This window comes from Pyxicephalus adspersus, chromosome 12, assembly GCF_032062135.1.
Source record: "Pyxicephalus adspersus chromosome 12, UCB_Pads_2.0, whole genome shotgun sequence".
Lineage (NCBI taxonomy): Eukaryota > Metazoa > Chordata > Amphibia > Anura > Pyxicephalidae > Pyxicephalus > Pyxicephalus adspersus.
In genome coordinates this window covers 45,335,187-45,352,412 of record NC_092869.1, presented here as the reverse complement: position 1 = coordinate 45,352,412, position 17,226 = coordinate 45,335,187, and the positions used below count along the sequence as shown (strand labels likewise).

Sequence of the window (17,226 nt, the reverse complement as noted above, 5' to 3'; positions counted from 1 at the left end):
CAGGTGGTGTTCCCAAGAACATGCTGGGACTGGTGGTTCCTCACCATCATGAGTGCAGGCAGTGGCTCGGTGTGGCGTTGGCGGCGGACGCACTAATACCAAGCAGAGTAATGTAATAGAAGTGCTGATAATTGTCAGTGTGATGGAGTTATAGGCAGCAATTCCTTGTGATCTCCCCGGCCACCATTCATCTCCAGGCCTCTTATAGAGTGACTGGAAGCTGTTTTCTCGTCCCGCATCCTTTATCATTCTCTGTTAAACTCATTATTTCGTTGTGTGCCAAGCGAAGGCTAAATCAACGCCTCTTAATCTTTCACAGCGTTTTCAGAGCTGCTGCAACAGGATGCAGAGAGGTGCCCATAAATGCACACATAATAATGCACACAGTGTAATACACAATGATTGTTTCTCTTTTATGAAAATATTTAATATATTTAATGGTTTTAACCTTTTTTTAGTACCGTGAGTTCCTGCACTTTGCAGCCACTTCCTGTCTGCATGCACTCCTGTGATAGCAGCATTTCTCTGGGCGGGTTTCCTAATGGTGACAACTGTGGACCCTACTTGCAGCAATAATAATTATAGCTTTTTCTGTCCACTGCTAATTGTTGTGTGACAACAATGCTGCACTACTCCTGAATTGAAAGCAGAGTGGTCACTTTCATGTAGGCTGTGGCTTCTAACACTACCATGTGATGAGAAGGTGTTGTTGAAGGTTGTCAATCAGCGCCCGGCTACACCCAGTCTCTTCTACTTCTACCTAGATTGACAGCATTTAACTCCTCCCACTGTGATCTGCAGTGTCTGGGAGGGGAACTGTTGGATGAGAAAATGTTGGATGAAGGTTATCAATCAGCACCTGGCCACACCCAATCCCACCCACTTTCACTAGATTGACAGCTTGGAACTCCTCCCACTGTGATCTGCAGTGTCTGGGAGGGGGGATGTGTGAAATACAAATAAAGAGGAATTTAGCTCCGTCTGGAAATTTGGAAAGCTTTTATGTTTGATTGTCTTACATGTCACATAGTAACTGTATCTGATTGGAACGTTATGATCTGACTATGAGATCTAATATCCATACTATAATATTTGACTATAACACAATGTAAATTCTTTCTTTGTTTGCTCCTGATTTGTGACCTCCAGAATTCCAACATATCTGTTGTAGATACATCCGGCAGCCCTGACACTGAATTGGGGTCACAAAGTATATCCAGTCACTTGTAATAAAGATCGCCGTAGCCGTGTGATTATATAAAACCTTAATCTGCGTCATATTATTCCGGAGATTATTGAAGCCAGCCAGATGGGCTGCAGATACCTGGCCGGCTGTGCCGGGTACACGCTATGATCTGAGGTCCCTGTGCTGTATATACCTGAGATATCATAGTATACAGATCACCAAATTCACCGGAGACCTTCACTATTTATCACAGAAGACATTCAATAGGAAGCAAGTTACATTATTCCAAGGATGATGGATGAGCCAAGTGATAGAAATTCTCAGGAAGAATCTGACTTCTATCCACCATGTCATGCTGGAGGTCACAGTGGGGTCAGAGGTCACCGGTTAATATTGGTGGGAGCTGCTCATATTTGAAATGACTTTTTCTGCAGGTTGAGCCGCCATGTCCCTGCGGAGCTGGAATTCTCCATGGTTGTGTATGGATACGTATAGTATAATTATAGAGTCCCTGCACAAGTATTACGTTACAGCACTGCAGAATGTCCGACACAAGGTCACCGCGGACACATGACAATGCCGCAAAGTCAGCAAGGCGTACCAACGTCACATTTTACGCACAACTGGATCAGTGCGCAGAGCTCATGCAGATCCCCAAACGCATTGTAAAAAGATGCTGAAAAGAGCAATTAAATCTAATTAACAGGGCGGGCTGCTAATATGTGGGTCCAGTGCAGGACAACTTCCTAAACGCTGTGCCCACCTCCTCCACTAAATCAGGCTGCATTGATTCCCATCATCATGTGACAGGATGACAACCCAGCTGGGAAAAAGGGATAGAGCGTTGTCACCCTATATTTTACAGGCAGAATCCCTAAGGATTCTGGTAATGAAAGCTGCAGGTTTCAAATAATTGAAAGCACAATTGGAAATTACGGTATTCAGGTACAGCTTATTATGGGATTTAGTGACTGGGTTTACATCTTCTGCTGCAAGGTTATGTTAGGCCCGAATGGAGGATATGGACAGGACTGAGAGAAGAGGAGGATAGAGCAATGTATAAGCAGCAGGATCTCTCTCTGCCTCTGGTGCCTGTAGCAAGATGTCAGCACCGGATGGGGTCGTAATTAGGGAGTACAGCGGCTGTGTGACAACGTTTTATCTGTTAGGTGGAAAGCATCGGAATCAAAAAGCAAAAGATCAGCTTCATCCAAATAGATCCCATCTTAGAGGTTCCAGTGATGGGTATCCTGTACTGCATCCCCCCCATATCCCTTCACCATTTAAAATTGCAATTGGTGGAAAACTGCACAATTGGCTGCTCCTGAGTACATGGGTGCTGAGTGTGACTAGCAATCACATTTGCTGCAATAAATGATTTCTAACCACTCCTATTCACCTGAATGGGAGAAGTTGGGATCATGGTTGAGCCTACATCAGAATCTTGCTATTCCCTTACCAATTTACTGCAATCACATGGGAGGTGGGTGGCACTGGGAACACAAAGCAGAGATCTCACCCTAGGAGTGTGTCCCTGTGTCTCTGTGAATGTACCAGATATAGGTACACATAGACCTACTGATGGAGACTACAAGTGGTCACACATTACGTAGACATGGTCCTCTGTTGTCACCATTAGGAAATGCTGCGCTGCTATTGGTGTAAACAGGAAGTGACTGCACTGAGATGCGAAAAAGGATAAAGAAGTTAAAATACTTTATTTTAGAAAAATCAATGAACTGTGCTTTAGCATTTACAGTTATTAATGCACCACACATTCACACACACACATTGCATGATGTGCCCGTCGCCATATTTTATGAGTGAGAATAGAAACATTTTTCACAATTATCAGCAATAAAGATATACAAATGAGGCAGAAAACATTTTCTGTGACTGATCAGCTCTCTGGAATCCCAAATCCGCTATTATTAATGGCAGCTAAAGACATCGGCGCTATCGTCAGTCGCCGCCTCGTTTGTCAATTGATATTGTATATTAAATTAACAGAATTATTATTGCCGCTCATCTTGTTCAAACATCGGAGTGTAAACACAACGCTAATCAAGCTTGCTTGTTTTGACGGAAATGTGCAGATCGCAGTGCTGTGACGGGGAAACCGAGCAAATGTCAGGGACTTTGTAAGGAGGATTCAAAGAGCGTTCAGTCCACACTGCAGCTCAATGTAATACACATTGTTTGTCCTTTTTTATTGAAACGTTAGCATTTATCTAACTAATATACTGTGATCTGTGGATATAGTAATTATAGGAGGGGTTCCCTGAAGATCTGAAAGTTATTTCAAGGGTCCCCCTATGGTAAAAAGGTTGAGAAATACTCATATAGGGGGTAAGTAATTACATTGTATATAGGGGGATGGCCTTGAAATTGTATATAATAGTTTGTAATATTTGATGTTGTCTGATTACATCGTATATAGGGATATGTGACATTGTTTCATTCTATTGGACATTTTTAAATCAAATTCTCTCAAATTTCATGCATGGTATATTTTTCTAGGACCCCATTGCAATTTGTGTGTTGTTATCTTGTGCAGTAGCACACATTGTGTTAAGGTTGCCCATTCATTTGAACAATGACAGAAAATCAGGACCAGAAAACACACCTGCAGTATTATTCTGACACCACGTACCCCATTGTCAGTGCTTTATGGAGTATTGTGATATAGTGCAGTGCGTCAGAGTTCTCTTGTGGGTTGTGATGACAACCAAATAAATTGCACCAAAAGACCCTAACATACGTATTTGGTTGTTATGAGTGTACTGTCCCTTTATCCTATTTTTTTTTGGACCACAATAGTAGAATTTTAAGCAGAATCATGTAAGTGTCATTTTTCCCAATGAGGACCGGTGGCCCTGGAGTGATGAAGATGCAGGGACAGCACTGGACTGTAAAGAGGGTAAGTTATTGTTTTTTATTTTTTTAATTACAGGAGGGGACGAGGGTTTAAGAATAAAAAAACAAAAAAAGTGAACATAAACTTGCTCTTCTCCTGTAAAATACTACCACCCCCTTCTAAAGACTGAACAGTGGTACTAAAGACAAAAATGGCCCTTTTTACTCACTTATATCCCCGGTCATGTGATATTCCAGTCTTCATTTCCAAGAGGTGGGGTCTTTCTTTAGGTGTCCACATCACATCCTGTGTTCCTATTGGCTGTTCAGCAGGGGGATCCTCTCAGGATCCAAAAGAGAATCAAAAGGGCCAAAATGTATTTAAACTTCTGCTTCCCTATCAACTCGAATTCATTTTCCAAAATTTTATCTTAAACGCCCCAATTTTTTATACAATTTTTGGAATTAAAATTCCCAAATTAGCTCATCCCTAATGCCCAAAATACCAGGCAGTCATTACATTTAGGTGTTGGCAATGTCGGTAGCTGTATCAGCACCGAGGATACTTTTATAGACGTCTTATATGAGATTGTAGTGTTTGGATTTAAACGCACGTTAGGTTTCATTAAGTCGCCTGTCACTTCTTTAAGCATAATTCCTCATCAAGTTTTTGCTGCTTTAACATTTGCAGGTCCGATGAGGATTCTTTACCTCCCTAAATTGGTGCCGGTAACGATAGCCACTGCTGATAGGTGGATGGTCCATCTCTCACAGCGAGTTAGCTAAATATAATAAAAATGGAAATCGTCCGCTTCCGTTATTGGGACCTTTCCTGAGCATTCACCATCCTCCATGTTCTCACTCCATCACCTGTTGAGCGCAATGTGGCAGGAACAGTTTAAATTAACATATTGTATCACATTGACGGCATTGGAAGTGACACGTCTGGAGAGCGAGCCATCACATGCAGGCATTTAATGTTTAATGTATAGCGAGGAGACAGAACCATAGCCATGCGTGATATGCTGGCGCTATATAAATCCTGTTTATTATTATTATTAATAATAATAATAATAATAATAATAACCATTTACTCAGCATTTCCACAAGAAAAATACAAAACTCAAAACACCAATCAGTATCAGGATAGGTAAGAGCGAACGTTCGGGAAAATCTGGAAAAGTCCTAACAAAAGACACTCTATATAATATGCAGAGGAAAATATCATATCTATTCAGATACATTGTGATTCCTTTATCATGCTACTGCTTGACCAAGAAATACATTCAGGAGAGTTGGGGTGAGACAGCATGAGAAGCTGAAAGTCCAATTTGGGAATAAATATAATAAAATGTCTTTGTGGAAAAGAAGTCGGCGAGCATTCAGAAGCAATAAAGCTTTAGATTCAAAAGCAGGAAAAGCCCCCCCGCCATTTTCCCAGGATACAACCTTGTTAGCATGACCAACATGTGGAAGATATGTCTATTTTATGATGAAGACCACAAATGGCAGTTTCAGAACACACGGGCATGGTGCACCCTTGTCACCATCAGAAAGCCCTCCCAATGGCTGCAGGGGATCAGTATTACTGAGATGTAACAATGAGTCAAAAAAAGGTGCAAACAAATACATTTACTGTAAATTGTCTGATACATTCTTCAATCTTTGTTGGTTAGATTTCAAAGATCCTCTCCTATTATGTGATACTATCTCCTTTCCTAGATTGTAAGCTCTTTGGGACAGGGTCCTCTCCTCCTTCTGTGTCACTGTCTGTATCTGTCTGTCATTTTGCAACCCCTATTTAATGTACAGTGATGCATAATATGTTGGCGCTATATAAATTCCCAGGCCTGTACACTTTCTGTGCCAATTATAAGGATATGGCTTCGTCCATTCCTGTGCCTGGGTCTGTGCACCTTTTATGCCCAATATGAAGAGTTCTCCACACCCCTGTACTAAATTCCCAGGTCTCTTCACCTTCTATTCTTATTATGAGGGACTTCCGACATTTCTGTGTTATGTTCCTGAGTCTGTGAACCTTCTGTGCCCTTTATGAGGGGTTTTCCCCATCCCTGTACTAAATTTCTGAGTCTGTACACCTTCTATGCCCCTTTTAAGGAGCTCCAGCCATCCCCGAACTGAGTTCCCCACCTGCTGTACGCTTTCTAAGGGGGGTTTTGTCATCCCTAGGTGGACAGGAACAAACAAATGTCAATTAAGCAGCTCATTGAGCAACCTTGAAGGTTTCCCACTTTTTTCCACAAATTTTACAACGATTTTCCAAAATCACTCCACCTATCCCATTTCCCTTCATTCTAATCTGATACTTAAGGTAACCACTCCTTATTTATCCGTCTTACCCAACTGGATGAACCTGTTTGTATTTCTGGACTTTTATTTTTAATGATCCCAGTCCGAATACCTTTATTTAGCTGCTTGTATTCCTGAAATATTTACCTAAAAAGTTCTCTGCTGTGGCTTTCTATGCACAATGGGGAAGCGCCATGGCTGTAATTAACGCTTATTTATGGAAAGGGCCATTAACGCTCTCCCGTGTCCCCTACAGACTCGGCTGTCAGAAGAATTTGATTTACAGAAAGTTCCCTGGCCCAAACTGCTCATATTTTTTAGGATACAAAGAGATGCTCATACAATCCAAATTGCCTTCCGTAGTCACTAACAAGCTGGCAGCTGCTCCCGGGTCCCCGTAGTGAGAATTAAACAGTTACTGTACTTTAAATGCACTTAACGTACCTGCAGTAATTTAGATTTATGGTGGGACAATCTGCCACCTATTCTGCTGTGGTAAATGAGCATTGCAATATGTGGATTGCATACAGGGATATATTATACCCAGAGATTGATGTGATTGGCTCGCAGTCCTCTCCTCCGCACAGCACTACAGAAAAAGTTGGCGCTAAAGACATGAACACAATTCATTAAAATTAGGCATTCTGTATCACTGTAATATTTATTAGTCAAAAGAGAAATTAAAGAAGACTTCCCTGCTGAACACATTGAGTGGTCGTAGCAAACAGCCTACTGAAATAAACTTTTGGTTACTAAGTATATAACAGCTTGCAGAGTGCAGGAGTCAGGATTACGTGCTGTGTAGTAGTCAGGAATTTGCGGCATATCGCTCAATGTAGAGTACAGGTGTCATACAGGTCAGTGTACAGAGTGCAGGTGTTGGGACTATGTGTCATACACGTTAATGAACAGAGTGCTGGAGTCAGAAATGTGTCATACAGCTCACTTTAGAGTACAGGTACCAAGGCCTGTGCGATAGAGCTTAGTGTACATAGAGCTTAGTGTACAGAGTGCAGTAGTTAGGACTATGTGCTATACAGCTTGGTGTACAGAGTGCAGGTGTCAGGACTGTGTGCCATACAGCTCACTATAGAGTACAGGTTATCAAGGCTTTGTGCCATACAGTTCAGTGTACAAAGTACAAGTGTCAGGACTGTTTGCCATACAGGTCAATATACAGAGTGCAGGAGTCAGGAATATGTATCATACAGCTCAGTGTGGAGTACAGGGGTCAAGGCTTTGTGCCATACAGTTCAGTGTAGAGAGTGCAGTTTTCAGGATTTTGTGCAATCGAGCTCAGTGTACAGAGTGCATGAGTCAGGTTATGTGCCATACAGCTCAGTATAAAGGAGAGAGGTCAAGGCTTTGTGCTTTACAGCTCAGTATAAAGTGCAAGAGTCAGGGATTGGGCCATACAGCTCAGTGTAGAATTCAGGTATCAGAACTTTGTGCCATACAGCTTAGTGTACAGAGTGCAGTTTTCAGGATTTTGTGTTATAGAGCCCAGTGCACAAAGTGCAGGAGTCAGGACTATGTGCTATACAGCTCATTGTACAAAGTGCAGGAGTCAGGACTATGTGCTATACAGCTCAAAGTGCAGGTGCCTAGACTAGGTACCATACAGCTCAGTGTACAGAATGCAGGTGTAGATAGCATTGTTGTTCTTACATTGTTGGTCAATGGAGGTAAAACAGGACCCATTGTTCTGGTCAGTAGGAGAAAAATATTGTTCCATCATTGTTATCAATATTATAATATTATTGTGGTACAACATCATACATAGGCAAGAAATATTACTGCCATCTGTGTGTCTATGAGAAGTCCCCATGTGCAGGAGAAGCAGTGAGTGCTTCATACCTTAAGCCATAAAGCTCCAAAAATTGTTTTAATCAATTTATATTAGGCTGGTATAAACCAACCAACGCATTTTGGAGATTTTGACACTCCCCTTCATTGGTATATATATATTCAGTGATTGGACTTTATAGGATGTGTTGAGTACTGGTGCCACCACCAGCTAAATATTATCAGAATAGAAGGGGCTGAATGGGTGGGAAAACTTTGTTACCTCCACTAGGATAAACCGGTCATGGAGGCATCTTATGAACTTCCCCCACTGCCCCCCATAGGCTGAACCCAAAGGCTGGGCAAATCATGAAGCTGGCCAGATTTTCAGTCAATTCCGACTACTTTCCATTTGAATTGAACATGTCACCGAAAGGGAGTTTCAGAAACCGAACGATCTACAACCTACAAGCCATCGATCAAACTGGGCTATAAGTTGGCAGCTCTAGTACAAGTTATTGAAAATAGGTAAAAACCCGCCAAAAAACTACATTTGCAGCAGCTTCCATATTCCAGCCCAATTCCAATATCTCAATGTTTGGTCACTCAAGATTTCGGTCAAAATTCCCGTAACTTGGTGGCCACTTTTTGTACTCGGCCACTTGTTGGCGCCAAAGAGAGCTTTAACATTTCTTCCAGCAATTTTAAAGGCTAAGATACCCCTACAAGGGGCAGTTTCTTTCAAACATCAGCAATAAAACTTAATATACAACAATATAACTCTAGGCATCCCTTTTTGAAAGTGGTCCAGTGAAGGCCACCTAAGGGGTGCTACCACTGCCCCATTGTCCAGGTGGGTATTTGTTGAGGGGCGAGATGGGAATGGTTGTCGGAGTTCCCCAGAGGTTCATGGGTGATGGAATTAACACAGCCTGGCACTCTAGCCTCGCTGTGTTTGTTTCCATAGCAACAGCTACGTACAAGCTCCGAGTCTGTCTTCATGACACAGTTGCAGAAACAGAAGCTCACAGGTCTGGGCGATCTCCCCGCTGGACAGACAGCAGCCAGCAGCGCAGCCCGTAAGTCCCAAATTATTCCTAATCTACTCTGGGATAATTCTTTACATGAGGTAAGGGGTAGTGTTGGAGGTCGTTGGGGGGTGGGGGTGGGCGGACGGAGGCTGGCCGGAGTCCGGTGCCACAAAGCCCCCTTCTCTGGTTTGCCAGCGCAGCCTCAAAGTTACAAGTGCTATATATATATCATGACGTGCCGTGTTTAGCTCCGAACGCCTGGAAGGGAATTAACCCCCAGCCGGCGATGAATTAAGGAGGACGCACAAAGGGGCTAGCTGCTTGATTCACATTTTTTTATTGCATGCAGCGAGGCTTTTGTGAAGCATCAGTGGTAGATAACGAAGGCAGGACGGCGGCGGGTCTATACGGGGGGCTCCTGACGACCTGTTGTCAGGGGTTTGCACCGCCGTAGTGTTCGGAGAGAGCCCGAATCCTCGGCGAGCGATAAAATATGACCAGCTGTTCTCTGCATACATCAGGGGGGAAATCCTTCGCATCCTCCTGGAAAATTTAAATAGCAAAAACCTCTGCCTCCGCCTCACTGGCATAATCTGAGATCCGCTCAGCCGCACGTCTGCGTGGCGGGGGCTTCCCCGGCGTGACTTTTGTTTTTGGGGAGTGGGGGGGATTTTCGCTCTCTTTGTGTCATTTTAGAGACGAGAAGAAAAGGCTGAATACACGGCAAGAGGTAAATTATCACCAGGTACTCGCGATCCTTAAAAGAAATCCACATTTTTTAAGATATTTTAACAAATTCCAACCATGTCAAATTTTACTGCAAAATTAATATTTTCAGCCTTTTTCTTAGATACATTTTGGCGATGTTTTAAGGAATCTAGTAACGCACTTCCTGTCCTAGCATGACATTCTCATTCTACTTATTCTATCTATGAATGAGCAATGTTGTCATTCCAGGACAGGGCTGTTGACCACCTCACGCTTTACTTTCCTTTATAACATATGAGAAGGCGCTCTGTTGGTCATAGAGTTCCTAAGAGTTCTGGTAGGATCAACAGGTATTCTTATGCACTTATTGTGCAGGAATGCTTTAGATGGTATATTAGCCAGACAAAAATGGGGAATTGTTGTGGGTTCTAAACACTTTAAGGGAATCTTCCATGAAAAATGGTGGAGCCACTTACATTGGTCGATACCTCCCTCTTCTCTTATTACCTACTATGGGTACCTAATACCTCATCTCTGTCTCTTACATCCCTGTGTGATGTCACCATGCTTGTAAGAAGATTCTTGATGAATGCAGAACAAGTGGAATCTGGGAGAAGACGCCCCTGCAATGGAATCGAATGGAATGACAGTGACGAGGAACACGTGACCAATCCTACTGGTGGACAGAATTGATAAACTTTTCATAACCACAAAAGTTTTTAGCGAAAACTGAGCATTACAAAACACCTCTGACACCACTGCTGGTTAATTGGTTCCTATTGATATCGTAATGGTGCCGAATATTTGTATACATTGCAAATGGATGAAGTACAAATGGGACAGAGTTTTTCTCTGTCTGCATGTGATTGGATGAAGAGAGACCTTAAATAAACATTTTGTGAGGTGGGTAAGTGGTAGAGCCTCTGCCGGGTCCCTAATGTCTTGTCCTAGCGGAGAAGATTCCCCTTTACTTCCTGTCTTGATGCCCTAACAGGAAGTAAGGAGCATGCTGCCTAAGGTGAGGGAAACTTTTAGGAACACGTGACATCGTTGGAAGATTTATTCATTTTAATTTGATAATTCAGATTTTGAATGAAAAGAAAGACAACAAAGGGTGGTGGTGGAGGGGGGAAGGGTATTCTCGTAATTGAGCCAAAGTTTAGGAGAACATCTTTGGTCGGCCTCGGCATGTCGGAGACAGAGAGTAAAAGGCAAATCCAAATGAAGACGCCTTTTTAAAAATATGAGGATATATGGAAAAAATGTTTTTGTGAATATTTTTGTTTGATCTTTTGAGTGGATCACCTGATCTAATTCTTCTTAGAGAGAAGTTCTCTGGACCTTCTGATGAAGTGGATTGAATGGCCGTGAAACGCGTAGTGATTTAGCTCATCTAGAGATTTTATCTGACAACCTGTAACTATTCATTATATATCATAGATGGTGACCTGGTTCCCGTGTTCTTATTTTTATGTATTTTAAAGATGAATAAAAATGATATTTCTAATATATAATTTTAAAGGAGCTGTAATTATTGTCCTTTTTTTTTTTTTTTTGCTGCTCTAAAAGTTACTTACAGGGTATGATTGGTATTGTTAGTATTATTGGGATCTGGCAGTGTTTCCAATTTAGGCACCAATCGAGAAAAAAAGTTTTTTTGGTTTGAAAAAAATGTAACCTGTCCCCTTCCATAACTTTAGAATGTTTTATCTGGAGGCAGAATTGGGTTAATGATGTTGTGACTATATTGCTGTTGTGTATATAAGACGTGTAAACCCCACCGAGTGACATTTAGTTTGCTTATTGTATCATAAACTATCCTTGTTATTACCTTTTTCCTTAAATCTCCTGCAGTCTCTGTGCAGCCACTGCTTGCCTACCTGCATGCCAGTAATGGCTGCGTGGCATTTCTCTGGCAGGTCCATGCCCACCAATGGTCCATTTCTATTGAATGGTCCACTCCATTGAAAGCTACAACAAATCAGTACCACTGGAAGACCAGGACAGCGTGTTGTCACCTTATAACAGGAAGTACCTCATACAGGGTCTTCGTGGTAGGATCACCAAAAAATATTTTAATAAAAGCTGCAAGTTAGAAAACACTAAAGCTTGGGATTTCTGTACTTTACTATCATGTCCTGTGCAGATACTAAGAAAAAAGTCCATCTAAGGAGCAGGGGGTGGTAGTCCAGGAAGTAATATTGCCATGGTTGGTAGGAAGGAAAAGAACTTTGAGTTTCCTGGTCTCAGATTCCATAAAGGAAAAGTTCCACTCCACAATAATAAATTACGGAATGTCAGAAGCTGCTGAACATATTGATGGAGGCGTCTATACAATGTGACCTGTTTTGTTGCCACAAAGTCACCTTTTTTTTTACCTTCCTTTGCGTTTCCTCCGTTCAGCCTCGCGCCGAGCAGGACAAGCCGCAATCCGTTTTGTGCGTTTGATTAATTATCTGGCATATACATATGGAAATAATTGAACAATGGTCCCCACCAGGGAATACGAGGAGACGAAGAATGAAAAATGATCCCTCTCGGAGGTGACGGTGCCGTGAAACGTAACAATGTACAATTGTCTTTTATGTGCAGATGCGAATTGCGCCATCATTGTGACAATTAGCTCCTCGTTATTCATGGACGGCAAAAAAGCCATCTTCACGTATTGGATGGGTGGTCACCTCCATATGGTACAATGATTATCATTGTTCTCACCCAAGGATTGAACACTTAATCACTGACAGTTTTGATTGCAGAGAAGAAATGACCACATTAATGCAAGTCTGTGCCTTAAAAAAGAGAAAGTCATGTGACGACAGGGGTTAGCGGAGCGATAATGGCGAAATCTCACCATAGGGATGAGCGGAGCGATAATGGCGAAATCTCACCATAGGGATGAGCAGAGTGATATTGGTGGAATCTCACCATAGGGATGATTGGAGCAGTATTGAAATCTCACTATAGCAATGAGTGAAGAAATTTTGGTGGAATCTCACCATAGGAATGAGCACAGTGATAATGGTGGAATCTCACCATAGGAATAAGCGGAGCAATATTAGAATCTCACCATAGGGATGAGCAGAGTGATATCGGAATCTCACCATAGGAATGAGCGGATTGTTATTGGATTCTCACCATACGTATGAGCAGAGTGATATTGGAATCGTACTATAGGGATGATCAGAGCAATATTAGAATCTCACCATAGGGATGAGCAGAGTGATATCGGAATCTCACCATAGGAATGAGCAGAGTGATATTGGAATCATACTATAGGGATAATCAGAGTGATATTAGAATCTCACCATAGCAATGAGTGAAGTGATTTTAGTGGAATCTCACCATGAGGAGATATTGTAATCTCACCATAGGGATCTGCAGAGCGATATTGGAAGCTTACCCTAAAGATGATTAAAGCAAAATTGGTGGAATCTCACCATGGGGGATGTGCTGAGTGATATTAGAATCTCACCATAGGGATGAGTGGAGCAATAGTGGAGGAATCTCACTATAGGGATGCTCAGAGCAATATTGGTGGAATGTCTTCATAGGGATAAGCAGAGTTATGTTGGAATCTCACCATAGGGATGGAGCGAAATTGGTGGAATCTCAACATGGGGGATGTGCTGAGTGATAATGGAATCTCACCATAGCAACGAGTAGAGCAAAATTGTTGGAATCTCAATATAGGGATGAGTGGAGATAAATATTTTATTTAGAGGGTGCATTATTTTTTGGGGTGCACTTAGGGTCGTTTAGTTATTCATTTATGGCTCATTCAGACCTTAACTTCTTGGTGTTTTACATTAAAAGTTCTTAATGTTGTGACGCCTGGGTGAATGCGCATGCAACATATTTGGCAGCACAAAGCATAGTCGGTGATTCTGTGCATTGGTGCTGCATACACACAGTAAACTTTCCTCGCTGGAAACAATCTTTCATGAGCGACTGTTCTTCTCTAGGGATATTCATGTGATGTGTGTGCATAGCCTTAGCTTTAGTATCATTCATAATCAATGGCACGCCAACATGCGCATCACATTTTCTCATCTGTTCTTCAATGTCTGGGTAACATTTATCATATTTAAATGGCCAAAATATCATCCACCGGCACCAATCTTTTCCAGATGTCCATTCGCTGCTATTTGTAGATCTTTTCCTGCTGCTTTGTTGCTGCACAATTGATGCTCCATTATTGAGGGTTCAGTCCAACATCTGTGTTGCTGCTTTTGCCCCCAACACCCTAAAGGATAAAGAATTCTAAATGAAACATAAAATCCAGACCCAATGTCCTGGCCTCAACCTCCATTTATAAATCCACCTCCATAGGTGGCCAAATGTTAACAATGAAAGAGATTTCACTGAAATATTTCTACAAATACAACGCGTCACAAACTGCCCGGGGCGAGTTTATAAATAGACAAAATGTCCAAAATCGATATTTCCCATTAAGAAATAAGGAATTATCGATTTCGACCTTTAAGTGACCACCTCCGGCAGGATTTGTGTGAATATTTTCTATTTGCATTTTGGATGCTTTATATACCTGGGGGGCTTTAACTGTCCAGTGTTGCACGGGGGTGCAAAGGTAAACAAAAACACTCTCCGACTTTCCCGTAAATTTACCTTTGTAGGATAATGGGAGTTTCATGAAATGTAATAAGATTGCAGAGAGTGTTTTATAACTGCGGAAGCTTTACTCCGTGTAGGAGGCTGATAGCAGGAATCTCAAAGCATGAGGGGCTTCGGGACCTTGGAAAATTCCTGCTACGCTCGACCATTGTGTTGTTTATCAGCTTTTCCAAAGAACAGAAAGTTGTGGCCTGAATCATTCACTATAATTACAAGTCTGCAGGGATTGATTTCTGATAAGTCACATTATAAACACATTATACATTATTCATACTGTGATGATGTCATCAGTCTGCTGCAGGCATTGGGAAGCATTTTCTCAGTCTAGTCTTCCACAGTTACCTAACACCAACATTGAAGCCCCCTGCTTTGCCCCTGGCTAACCCAGAGCTAGATCTCTCCAATCAGCAGGAAGCAAACCCTTTACAGAGCTTTGGCTTGGACTCATCAGGCATATCGGGCCTCTGCAGAGAGACCACTGCTTCTATATGGAGAGTAAGCATCGTTTTCTGCTCTGTGCTGGCAGGGACCAGAATTTTTTACTCGGACTGCTTTAGAAAGAACACCCCCTGCAAGACTTTTCACACCTTTTGGAGACCCTGCAATGTTTTCAGATGATTTCACCTACAAGTTCAGTTAGGCATTTTTTGGAGTCATTAAACAATATCGCCGTTTTCTTTAACCCACCCCACCCCCCCCGTCCTCCTAATAATATCCGTGTGATGGTAACTATATAGTGCAGTTCAGCATCTTCCCATTGATATTAATCATCTGATCCGCCGCACGAGGAGAATAAACAGGCGGCGCCCTTGCTGGGGTCTCGTTATGGCTTCTTCTGGATCAGCTGCATCAGAATTTTGTTGAACTTGGTTTTTCTTTCTGTAACATTAGTGCTGAGGTTCCAGAGTGAAACGACGATCTCGTCTTGTTAGAGATTGCCTAATCCGGTGTGTGGTGTATTGTACGGCGGGGGGGGGGGGTCACCATCATTAGAATTCAGGAGGTGAGAGTGTCTGCTATCCCCGAACATTTGCTTAATTTCCTTGGGGGGGTCACTGCTTATTGTAATATGTAATTGTAGAGAGAAGGGAGGCAAATGTCCAATGTACCCCCCTGCCCCACCACCCCTGCACTCCCACTGCTTCATTGCTTGGGATATGTGACGCCGTGTAAGCTCCATGTCAGATAAACCATTAACCATGACCCTAATTCTATGAACTCACAAATACAAGTACCACATCCTAAAACTTGACATTTGGAAAGACAACCATGGTCCCTGTAGGGATTAGGAAAAGAACTATAGAGGAACAACAAATAATTAAAAGCACATTTATTGTCAAATATTTAAAAACACTCTTTTGTTCAGATAAAAAATAAAAACATGAATGTACAATTACAACATTGATCACCAAGCTTCAGTTGTTGCTAAACAAAGTACTACTACCACACAATTATTGAATAAATACATAATGTCTCTGAAACACCTACAACTAGGTTGGGAGGATTCTATCACTCTCGACGCGTTTCACAGAGCTAGTCTGCTTCCTCAGGAGTACTGTAAGGTAAGTAGGGTGGCTCATTGGCTCATATAATACATTGGACAGGGGTGGGGGTAAGTTTTTGTACTGGTTGGTGAATATGCCTCAGTAGTATCCAATTGATAGTAAATGAAGAGTCATAGGATAATTATGTCATTCACATAAGGGATATACTGCACCAATAATCCTGCATCCAAGGATATAAAAAGCACTATGGCGTGAGATCCCTAAACAGCTCCCCTGTCTGATCCGTGTCAGATTAAGTCAGAGCTTACACAGGGTGGATTGCATGAACCCTCTGTAAGCACCCCCATACACCCACAAGCACCGCCTGTTTTCAATGGAACAGCAGGGGAGATATAAATAGGCTGGTAGTCAGACTAGTAAGGGTTCTTTTTCCCCCCCTTATGCTCTATCTGCTCCATCCACATAAAACTATTTCTATTTTTGGTGGGCTCCTGAGAATTAAGCCCTTTAATAGCTTCTTTTGTGTTGGTGACATTCCTTTGCAAAACCATACTCTTGTTGTGTGGAAACAGTGGTCACTCTGCAAAGGTCTAACACACCCTCTGCTTAGTCCCTGTCTCTGCACAGCAGCAGTGCCCTTTTTACACAGCTATCACCACCCCTATTGGATTTCATTTTGTACTGTGCAGAATCTGGTCCCATAATATTTGGATGCAGGAGGAAGGTTAGACTCAGGTTCAAGTCGGCTGCCTTGTTGTCTCACTCCTCCTCCTGCATTGTGTGCAATGAAGAATGAATGAGAGACCAGCAATGCATTGGTTGAGCCCATTCAGGAATCTAATCCTGGGGGTGTCATTGCTGTGATAAAAAAAAATCTTATTCTTATATTGTTGAACCTAAACCAGCCGTGGCATGCAGATTTCTCCAGGAGTCCGTGTAGCACAGCAAGCAATGCGTTTTGTATGATGGAATGTGTTTCTGGGCTCGTTCTTCAGTCACGGCCATTTAAACAATTCTTCCAAATAGAGCAGATGATACTTTAATGTGTATTTGCAGTAATAATGGAGGCGCAGTTATTATATAAAGGGGTAAATGAGGTGTATCTGTTTCCCCCAGCGCTGACACTTTAATGGAATGTAATTAAACCACAGCGACACTTTTATCATTCCACCTAAACAAAATGAAACGTAAATGAGGAAATAAACAGACACAG

General features: G+C 42.1%; 1 protein-coding gene across 4 annotated transcripts in view; it reads left to right on the top strand.

Moving 5' to 3' along the window:
* FOXN3 (forkhead box N3) overlaps nucleotides 1-17,226 on the top strand; it is a 107,357-nt gene that overhangs the window by 15,238 nt on the left and 74,893 nt on the right. Inside the window, exon 1 of one of the 4 annotated variants that reach the window (XM_072427458.1) lies at nucleotides 9,163-9,216. The exons of the other annotated variants lie outside the window; for them this stretch is intronic. The gene's annotated coding sequence lies outside the window, so the exon portion shown is untranslated. Of the gene's footprint in view, nucleotides 1-9,162; nucleotides 9,217-17,226 lie in introns of those variants that run through there. 4 annotated transcript variants of the gene reach the window in all.